The sequence below is a fragment of the Megascapheus bottae genome, chromosome X (genome assembly GCF_031878675.1).
Source record: "Megascapheus bottae isolate mThoBot1 chromosome X, mThoBot2.hap1, whole genome shotgun sequence".
Taxonomy (NCBI): Eukaryota; Metazoa; Chordata; class Mammalia; order Rodentia; family Geomyidae; genus Megascapheus; species Megascapheus bottae.
In genome coordinates this window covers 12,466,318-12,476,027 of record NC_143547.1, presented here as the reverse complement: position 1 = coordinate 12,476,027, position 9,710 = coordinate 12,466,318, and the positions used below count along the sequence as shown (strand labels likewise).

Below are 9,710 nucleotides of genomic sequence, written 5' to 3'. Positions count from 1 at the left end.
TGTATTTGGTTATTTGAAATTGGATAGGGAAGGGGGGAAAACAAGATGAGGGGTGGGGGTGAGGGGAGGGAAATGGGGACCAAGACATGAGAAAGGGTATGAATGTACGGGAAGTAATGTACCTTCTATCTGGCAAATATAATGTAACCCTTCTATTAATTACAATAAAATATATATGAAAAAAATTTAAAAATGGCAAAAATACAGGATCAAGTTGGTGCTAATCTCTTATATGTGTGTTCTTCATAGAGTAATCCTCATTTTAGCACGGAGAAAAACCTATAAATGTGCTGTTTAGGCCATCTCATTTACATTAAACTCATCACAGTTTCTACATGGTCTCCCCCTTCCCATTCCCCAATACTAGGGAGGAAATGAGTATCAGTAACATCAGTAATAAAACTATATGCTGCTGTCAGAGTGCTATTTACCTCATACCTCTACAGGGTCCTTCATTTATCCCTGGTCAACCTGGGCTACTTACATAAGCTGACCTGAGAGCCTCTACTGTGACTGAGGCCCTCCTCTCCTAGAGAAACTTTTGCAAAAGTTAGATAAACTTGTTTGGGAGTCTCCTGCAATTAATGGCTGTGTCCAGCTGTGTGCTATCTCACTCTTCTGGTACCAGTGATCCCTTTGAATCCCACTGCTAGAATACACTTTGGAGATGTTCTTCTTCTTCCTCTTTTTCCTCTTCCTCCACCTCTTCCTTCTTTTTCCTCCCCCTCCTGCTCCTTCTTTTTCCTCCCCCTCCTCCTCCTCCTTCTTTTTCTTCTTCATTATTTGTGATGATTCTAGGGTTTGAACTCAGGGCCAGAGTGCTGTTCCTAAGCTTTTGTGCTCAAGGTGAGTATAATTGGGGCTAAAAGTCTCAAAGACTTTTTCCCCCATTGGCTTTGAACCACAATCTTCATATCTCCGCCTCCTGAGTAGCTAGTATTATCGTCAAGAGCTACCGGCGCCTGCGTTTCACTACACCCACCTCTTTCCGGTACCATGGATTCAACTCAGAATCATATTCTTTCTAGGTACATCTACCAGTTGGAACTAGCCTCCAATCCTGGTTACTCCTTTTTCTGAGTTGAGCTCCCACTCCACTCATCCCCCCACTACTTCACTTGAGACAAATTCTTTCCTTGGCTTACTTATATAGGAAAAACGGCATCACATCCACTGACTTCTGTGTCTCGGTCTACCACAAACTACATACACAGTGTTAGTATCTGTACTTATACCCTTCACGTAATGTCCCTCGCCATTATTATGTTATTTTCAACTGTGCCTGCGCAGAAATGGGCCGCGTCATTGTCATAGGACTCTAGAGGCAGAAATGCGCGAGCACTATGGCGGCTTCTATTTCCTCCCAGTGGCTTCCTCTCCCAACGGGAAAACAAATATGCTTTTTTAAAAGATGAAAGGGGAAGTTTTCTAATGTGGGATTTATATCAGTCACTTTTAAGTTCCTTACCTTTACTTCTCACAGAAATTGGAATTTTCGTTATCTTCGTTCTCTACTCTCGGCTTAGCTGACAACCGCAGTCTACAGAACCTTCCCGAACTCCACCCCTTAAACCGGAAGTATCTTCGGCCACCACCACCCTTGGGTGGGGCCAATGCACAGTGCAGAGAATCTATGGTCTCCCCACTACATTGAGATAGTGGACTAGACCAGTTGTGGTATGTTCTAGGTTTGATTTGCCTTGACTGTTGGGCTCCTCCCTCTGCCACTCCCCCTTAAAGTGACATCCTTTCATTTTGAAGCTCCTCCTTCAGGAAGTCAGCCTGACAAGCTGGGGGTGTGGCTCAAGAAGCATCTTGCGGGGGCGGGAGGGTGGCCTAGTGGTAGAGTGCTCGCCTAGCATGCACGAAGACCTGGGTTCGATTCCTTGGTACCACATACACTGAAAAGGCCGGGAGTGGTAGTGTGGTTCATGTGGCAGAGCGCTAGGCTAGCCTTGAGCAAAGTGTCCAAAGACAGTGGCCAGGCCGTGAGTTCACGTCCCAGGACTGGAAAAAAAAAACACTCTTGTTTAGCAAGCACAATAATTCCCTCCTCATACCCTCGTTCACAAAGGAAAATAAAGGGAAAAGAAATCTATACAGCAGTTATCCTGTTATGTATAAGAGCTGGCTTTGATATGCCTATAACTTTACTCCTTTTTTTTTTGTTACATGTTCTGATCATTTATCACCATCTTCATTATGGTTCTCCTCTCCTTAATGAAAAGCTTTCAGCCAAATGCCTCATCCCTTGAAAATATCCCCCCCCCCCCCCCTCGCCGCCTCACCAAGTGTTGAGTTTCTTATTCAGGCCTTGCCCGCTTGACTTGTGCTCTATCACTGGAGTCTAGCTTCTAGTTTTGTTTTTTGCTGACTATTGGAGGAGGAATCTTCCAAACTTTTCTGCCTCGGTTAGCTTTGAACAAAGATCCTCCTATCTTAACCTCCAGAGTAGATAGATTACTTAAACCTGACAATTTCGGACTCTTCAGTAGGGTCCTTATTTATTTTTTTTAATATTTCTTATTGTAATTAATAAAAGGGTTACATGATATTTGCCAGATAGAAGGTATATTAATTCACATATATTGATACCCTTTCACATGTCTTGGTCCCCATTACCCTCCCCTCCACCCCCCCCCCTTATTTCTTTTAGTGGCACATCAGTTCTTAGTCTCCATATAATGTAACACAGGCAGTCTAGTCTTATTGAGATAGTGTCTGACAAACCTTACCCTAACTGTCATCAAACAGTGATCATCCTGGTTTGTGACTCACTCAAAGCTAAAAATTATGAGACATGATATTTGGTCATATTCCTTATTTTTAGAATAATTTCAAGTTTAAAGTAAAATGTTGGTGAAAAGGTTAGTTTCCCACTCAATAATGTTTCTTTTGGTACTAACACTTAGTATTACTGTGTTATACTTTTATATTAATAATATTTCATAGCTAATACTATTAAAGCTCTATTTAACCAAAATCCATAGATCATATAATATATAGTCTTTGTCATATCAGAATTATACAAAACAAACAATATTTAGTGTACTGAAATTCCTCCTAGCTATCTTATCCATTGCTTTGATATTCTTTAAAATACTTTGCATAATTTTTCTTTTTTTCCAAAATGTCATGTAATTGGAATCATACAACATATAATCATGTTTAAATAGACAAATTTCATTTAGAGTACACAAATGGTGTTCTTTTCTTCATGTCTCCATCCTAGAGAACACTTGTTTATTTATTTTTTGGCAAGTCCAGGGCTTGGGCTCAGGGCATGAGCACAGTCTTTGGGTTTTCTCAAGGCAAGAGCTTTCCCATTTGAGCCATGGTACCATTTCTGGCTTTTTTTCTATGTATGTGGTACCAAGGAATCAAACCGGGGTCTTCGTGCATGCTAGGAAAGCACTCTACCACTAGTCCAAACTCCCAGCCCTTAAAATATTTTTAAATGTTAAGACCAACTTAGTTTTTTTATGCCTTAGTACTGTTCACAAAATTGCTTTGAATATTTTCTGTAGGTTTTATTTTGTTATGTTTTTGTTTTGGTACTTTACTTTTTTGTTGATCAAGGGACTTGAACTCAGGCTCTGGACACTCTCCCTGAGCTTTTCTCACTCAAGGCAATTTCCCTAACATTTTGAGCTACATTGCGCACCACTACCAGTTTTCTAGTGGTTAATTGGAAGTAAGAGTCTCATAAATTTCCTACTCAAGCTAGCTTTGAACTCTGATCCTCAGATCTCAGCTTCCTGAGTAGCTAGGATTATAGATGTGAGCCACTGGCACCCAGCTTGTGTGGGATATTTTGGAAACATAATTTTCAATCAATTAGGTATAAACACCTAGGACTATATATAACTGCTGGATACTATGGTATGAACATGTTAACTGGATAAATACTTACACACTGTCATTAAGTGAGGCTGTGACATTTCCCTTCCCCCAGAACTAAAGCAGGGATCCTACTGATACATATTTCCTTCATATGATCTTGTCTTGTCCTGGGCATGGGCTCAAGGCATGAGCACTGTCCTTGGGTTTTCTCAATGCTAGAGCTCTACCACTTGAACCAAAGCACCCCTCCTGACTTTTTTCTGTGTATGTGGTACTGAGGAATCCAACCTGGGTCTTTGTGCATGCTAGGCAAGCACTCTACCACTAGGCCAAACTCCCAGCCCCAGTTTCAACCATTTTTATGAATGTGTATTGCTACATTATTGTTTTAGATTATAATCCTATAATGGTACATAGTTAAGGATCTTTTCATGTGCTTTTACTATAGAAAAGTAGTACCATTTCTACCTAAATATTTAATAGAATTTAACACTGAACCAATTTCACATCATTAGGTTTTTGGTAGGAATAATTATTATTTTTTTTCACCAGTCCTGGGGCTTGAAATCAGGGATCTGGGCATTGTCCTTGGACACTTTTTGCTCAAGGCTAGTGCTCTGCCACTTGAGCCACAGTGCCAATTCTGGCTTTTTCTATGTATGTGGTACTGAGGAATCAAACCCAGGGCTTTGTGCATGCTACCCAAGCACTCTAGCACTAGGCCAAACTCCTGGCCTACATATTTTTTTATTTCAAAGATATAGACTTATTTAGAAGATTTATCTCTGCATATATTTATCTGGGTGTCTTGCGAGGAATTGAATCATTTCATATAGGTTACCAAATTTATGAGCAGAAAAGTGTTTATAACCTTCATTTAATACATTTTTATTAATCATGAAGTTTGTTAGCAAAGTGGCAGGATACAAAATTAATCTTCAGAAGTCAGTACCCTTTTGTACACCAGCAATACACAAACAGAAGGCCTGTCAAGAAAATGATCCCATTTTCAATAGCCCCCAAAAGAATAAAATACTTAGGAATTAACTAAACCAAAGATGTAAAGGAAATATTCAATGAAAACTATAAAAGCCTAATGAAAGAAATTAAAGAGGACACTAGGAAATGGAAAGACATCCCATACTCATGGCTAGGGAGAACAACATAGTTAAAATGGCTATACTGCCAAAATTGATATACAAATTCAATGCAATCCCCATCAAAATCCCAAAGACATTCTTTACTGAAATAGAAGATATAATCCAAAGATTCTTATGAACAAGAAAAGACCTAGAATAGCCAAAACAATTCTAGGCAAAAAGAGCAATGCTGGTGTTATTACAGTATCAGACTTCAAACTCTACTATAGAGCCATAATAACAAAGACCACTTGGTATTGGCACAAAAACAGACCAGAAGATCAGTGGAACAGAATAGAAGACCCAGAAACAGAACCACATACCTATAGGCAACTTGTATTTGACAAAGGAGCCAAAGATATACAATGGAACAAACGCAGTCTATTCAATTATTGGTGCTGGCAAAACTGGGCAGCCACATGCAGAAAACTAAAAATTGACCCTAGCCTTTCGCCATGCACAAGCATTAACTCAAAGTGGATCAAAGACCTCAATGTCAGACCAGAAACAGTGAAACTGCTACATGATAAAGTAGGAGAGACACTGGAACTCATAGGCACAGGCAAAAGATTCCTGAACAGAATCCCAGGGTCACCACAGTTTGGAGAGAGATTTGATAAATGGGACTACCTAAAAATAAAAAAGTTTCTGTACAGTTAAAAGCATAGTCACAAAAATAGAGAGACAGCCAACCAACTGGGAAAAGATATTTACCAATAATACAAAGGAACAAAAGGCGCATGGAATCCTTAATATGTGGCTATTAAATCCAATGAGTACAAGAGCAAGGACTCAATATTTGCATACTCAATGCTATGGACATGGTAATGGAAATATAAACATAACTATATAGACATAAAAACCTATGATTTTATAGACATAATGTTTTATTTCATAAATTAATATGTTTCTATGACATACATACCGTTAGCCTAATTTTGTTTTTTTCATATATTTTTATGGTAATTAATAGCAGGGTTACATTACATTTGCCAGATAGAAGGTGCATTACTTCCCGTACATTCATACCCTTTCTCATGTCTTGGTCCCCATTTCCCTCCCCTCACCCCCACCCCTCATCTTGTTTTCCCCCCTTCCCTATCCAATTTCAAATAACCAAGTACAAATATATCCAATATATCAGATAACAAAAGTAAGATACTGTAACAATATGAGATAATCAAGGGATAGCAAAAGAGATGAGGGATAACATAGTACGTTAAGGACAACAATCACTCATTATATGGCTTTTGTTTCTATATCCTAGAGGTCCTTTCATTTAGCGTCATATTATATGGCCTTTTGTATCAAGGTTTTGCTCTATTGCAAATCTCTGCTAGGAGAGTCCGAGGTTTCTACTGATTATGACAAATGAGGGAAACCATTGAGCCTAAGTTCCTTTTAGTCTGGCTTACTTCACTTAATATGATCTTTTCTAAGTCTTTCCATTTCCTAACAAATGGGGCAATGTCATTCTTTCTGACAGCAGCATAGAATTCCATTGTGTACAAATACCACATCTTGTTGATCCACTCATCAACTGAGGGACATATGGGTTGAATCCATATCTTTGCTATGGTAAATAGTGCTGCAATGGACATTGTTGTGCTGGTGGATTTAGTATGTCTTTGTTTCTAGATGATTGGGTAAATGCCAAGTAGTGGAATTGCTGGGTCATAGGGGATCTCTATGTTTAGTCTTTTGAGGAACTGCCATACTGCTTTCCATAGTGGTTGAACAAGTTTGCACTCCCACCAACAGTGTAGTAGTGATCCCTCCTGGCCACATCCCCTCCAGCATCTGTTGTTATTAGTTTTCTTGATCCTGGCCATTCTAACTGGAGTGAGGTGGAATCTTAGAGTTGTTTTGATTTGCATTTCTTTTATGGCCAGAGATGTTGAGCATTTCTTCATGTGTTTATAGGTCATTTTTGTTTCTTCTTCAGAGAAGACTCTCTTTAAGTCTTTGGCCCATCTTTTAATGGGATGGTTGTTACTTTGGAGATTAGTTTTGGATTGATTCAATTTTTTGAGCTGTTGATATATTTTAGATATGAGGACTTTGTCTGTTATATGGTTGGTGAAGATCTTCTCCCACTCTGTAGGCTTCCTAATTAGTTTACTAGCTATGTCCTTTGCCATACAAAAGCTCTGCAGTGTAATGCAGTCCCACTTATCCAGCCTTTCTCTTACTTGCTGTGATTCTTGGTCCTTATTAAGAAAGTTTCGACCTGTGCCAAGGAGGCCTAGTGTATCTCCTATTCCTTCTTGTAGTTTTCAGTGTCGCCTTAGCCTAATTTTGATTAAGTTCTAAAAACAAAGTCCCAGTGATTGCATATAGAGATTCCCTTCTTGAACACTTGTTAAACTTGTCATTTGAAATATGATGTAAAAATCAATGTTAATGAATTCTTTAATAAAAAAGAAAATAAATAAATAATTCCTTCTGATTGATGAATGCAAATGTTAATGATATCCTACTTTGCCTGGTTTTAAAATTTACTAAATGGATCCTCATTGTATGTGCTCTCTTGTACCTTGATTCCCTTACCCAGAGTTATATTTGTGACATTCATCCATGAAGGTATGTGTAACGGTACTACTTTTATTTCCATTGCTGAGACATCCCATTATATAAATATATTTATTTCTTTGAAAAAAATAGATAACCTAATTTTAAATGCCATTTTATATTATTTTATTTTATACTAGTCCTGGGGCCTAAGTGCTGTCCCTGAGCTTTATTGCTCAAGGCCAGCTCTAATGCTCTACTGCAGGAGCTCAGCTCCACTTCTGGCTTTTTGGATATAAGAGCCTCATGGACTTTGTAGCCTGGTCTCACTTGAAACCGCAATCCTCAGTTCTCATCTTTCTGAGTAGCTAGGAATTATAGGCATGAGCAAACCGTGCTTGGTTTAAATTATTATATTATTATAAGCAAGGATTGAATCAAACAGTTTAGTTTCTCATTAGCATTCCAAACCCTTCCAAAGAATATGTTCCCAAGAAATGTTTGATAAATACACAAGTCATTCTCATGATACAGGTCTTGGGGTTTGCATCTGCCAGGATGAATTCTCTGATTTGTTGGGGAGTTTCAGTTTGATCACAAGAATGTATGTGTCATGGATCATTTCTCTTACTTCAAGTCTAGAGAGAACAGAATGGTACTCACAGGCTTTCCTGAATATCTCATCAAAATCCTTTTTATATTTTGTGTTGATAGCACTCAACATATCTTCTTTGTAAGGGGCTTCTTCAGATTAAACTTGGAAAGTATGAACTTCTCCAGGAACTGAACCTCTCTGGATACAATATCTAGGTGTGAAAGCTCACTACAGTAATATTTCTCTTTTTAAACTCTTCTTGGAGTTTAGAATGTTTAATTGGTTTACTGCCATATACACCTATAGAAATAGCATCAGTGGTCAGTGCTATTGACAAGGTAGAAGATGCTTCAGAAACACCTACATTGGTAGGAACCCTACATGGCATTACAGAGGCACACACATCATTAGGGTAGAAGATCATGTAGCAGAAACATCTATACCAGTATCACCAGTAGATCATAGTAGTGATGCAGTATCTGCAGGAGCTGTGGTTGATGTTGCCTTCCTAAGTCCCTGGGTAATGCTTCCTCAGACACTCTTGAAGAATAAAGTAAACTTTTTTTCTGTGAATGATTTTTCTTCAATACCACCACAACCTGAGCATTCACCACATCCCTGGAGGCATTTCTCATGATCATTGAGCTTACTTTTCTGACCTTGAGGCATAATGAGTCTTGTAGGTACAAAAGGAAAATGTGTATGGAAGAGAGGTAATACTCTTCTGATTTGAGGTGTAGATATCCTCTAGGATTTTTATAAGAACCATCATCTTAACTGTGTAAAACAGTTATTCTGAACCTAATTCAGCAAAGAAAAATCTAAGATGCCTTTGAGATCTCACAGGTGAAATTAGGGGAATTTCTTAGACGCATTCTTTTCATAGGCAGCCAATTTTATATATGTTGACCCCTCTTTGTCATGTACTTGTAGAGCATTCAATACCCAATCAGGAGAATCACTTCAACTCCATGAAGCATTTGGTACATTTCTTTGAATTCTAGTGACCCTTATCAGATTTCTTGTCTCTTTGATTTGCTATTCCTCAGGGTTACAATTCTGATCTTGGCTTTCTATGATTGACTGCATGAAATGAATAGGCCTCAAGTTTTTTGTTATGCTCAGTGATGTGTGGTTCCCAAAATATTCCCTTAACCTCTGAACCATCATTTTACCTAAAATTTCTTTCTTCTTGCTGGTAATTCCTGAGAATTCCTCATAGGGAAGGATGGCCACCTTGCCAGCTTACTTATATCCTGTGGCTGAGAAAATAGGATGCACTAGATGCTAGGTTCCTAATGTAGTCTTCACTCATCATACTGCTACAAAATGCATAGAAATCCCTCTACCCTGGCTCTTAAGGTAAACTCATTAGATTATATTCTTTAACACCCCATACCATAGGAAGAAAATACTGATCATATTACCTTTCAATAGACAAACAGAATGATGGTTCCTTCAGTTTTCCATTTGTGGCCTTGGATGCATTTCTGGCTGTTCCTGAGGAGCTTCTAGGTACTGACTTGAGGATGTAACATTTCTCAAGAACTTTAGGTCCCTAAGACCCTTTTTGTAGATGTTATTCTGATAGACCCGTTTGGTAATGGCAGGGTCTAGGTAGA

General features: G+C 38.6%; 2 protein-coding genes across 4 annotated transcripts in view; both read right to left on the bottom strand.

Annotated features, from left to right (window-relative positions):
• The window catches only part of LOC150040492 (melanoma-associated antigen B5-like), a 20,449-nt gene extending 18,929 nt beyond the window's left edge, over window positions 1–1,520 (bottom strand). Inside the window, exon 1 of the mRNA XM_090325588.1 lies at window positions 1,469–1,520. The gene's annotated coding sequence lies outside the window, so the exon portion shown is untranslated. The remainder of the gene's footprint in view (window positions 1–1,468) is intronic.
• LOC150040491 (melanoma-associated antigen B3-like) overlaps window positions 1–9,710 on the bottom strand; it is a 13,159-nt gene extending 3,449 nt beyond the window's left edge. The window contains exon 1 of one of the 3 annotated variants that reach the window (XM_090325584.1): window positions 9,516–9,710. The gene's annotated coding sequence lies outside the window, so the exon portion shown is untranslated. Of the gene's footprint in view, window positions 1–1,145; window positions 1,204–1,468; window positions 1,530–9,515 lie in introns of those variants that run through there. The other 2 variants (XM_090325585.1, XM_090325587.1) reach the window with 2 other exon arrangements.